The sequence below is a fragment of the Salvelinus namaycush genome, chromosome 42 (assembly GCF_016432855.1).
Source record: "Salvelinus namaycush isolate Seneca chromosome 42, SaNama_1.0, whole genome shotgun sequence".
NCBI lineage: Eukaryota > Metazoa > Chordata > Actinopteri > Salmoniformes > Salmonidae > Salvelinus > Salvelinus namaycush.
This window is the reverse complement of record NC_052348.1, coordinates 14,555,055-14,555,814: the sequence shown is the minus strand read 5'-3', so window position 1 is coordinate 14,555,814 and position 760 is coordinate 14,555,055.

Here is a 760-nt window from a genome sequence, read left to right as displayed (position 1 = left end):
AACAGAGTGAGGAAATGCAGTGCAATCTAGTGCATCCCTCTCAGGATGCAGGGCCATGAAGCCACAGAGAACATGCACCGCCACAGGATGTATAATAGAGAAATAGCGTTGCTCAAAAAAGTACTGGGGGAAATTACAAACTTTTATACAAAACTACTCCCCCCCTTCGGGTTCAGAATTCAGACATTCTCTCAAAAGCAGAGGAGTAATGCTTTTCTATCATCTAGGATTCTGCCCATACCCAACCCCAGACATTTATTGTTTGATTCCATCATTAAAAGTGGACGCTGAATTTGATTCCTGATGCTTGTGTGTGTTGTGGTGTATGTGTGTAATACAGTACCCTTACAACACCCTTATCTTACCTCATCTTATGACTGCATTGGGTCACGTCTGTCTTTATCAGGTTGCCACAGATACTTGTTGTTGATCTGAGTCATCATGCAGTATTTATGTCTTCCTTGTAACCTCTCAGTTCTTTCCTTTGAAGGCAACAGACAGCAGGCACGTACAGCGATGATGGAGCTCATGCAATCTTTTTAAGGACAAATAACTAAATATCTACTTACAATATCAGTAGTCAGTACACTCACAGAAGAAAAGGTGCTGTCTGGAACCTAAAGGGGTTCTTTAGCTGTCCCCATAGGATAACCCATGAATTAACCCTTTTTTGTTCCAGGTAGAACCCATTTGGTTCCAGGTAGAACCCTTTCCACGGAGGGTTCTACCTGGAACCAAAAAGGGTTATCCTATGGGGACA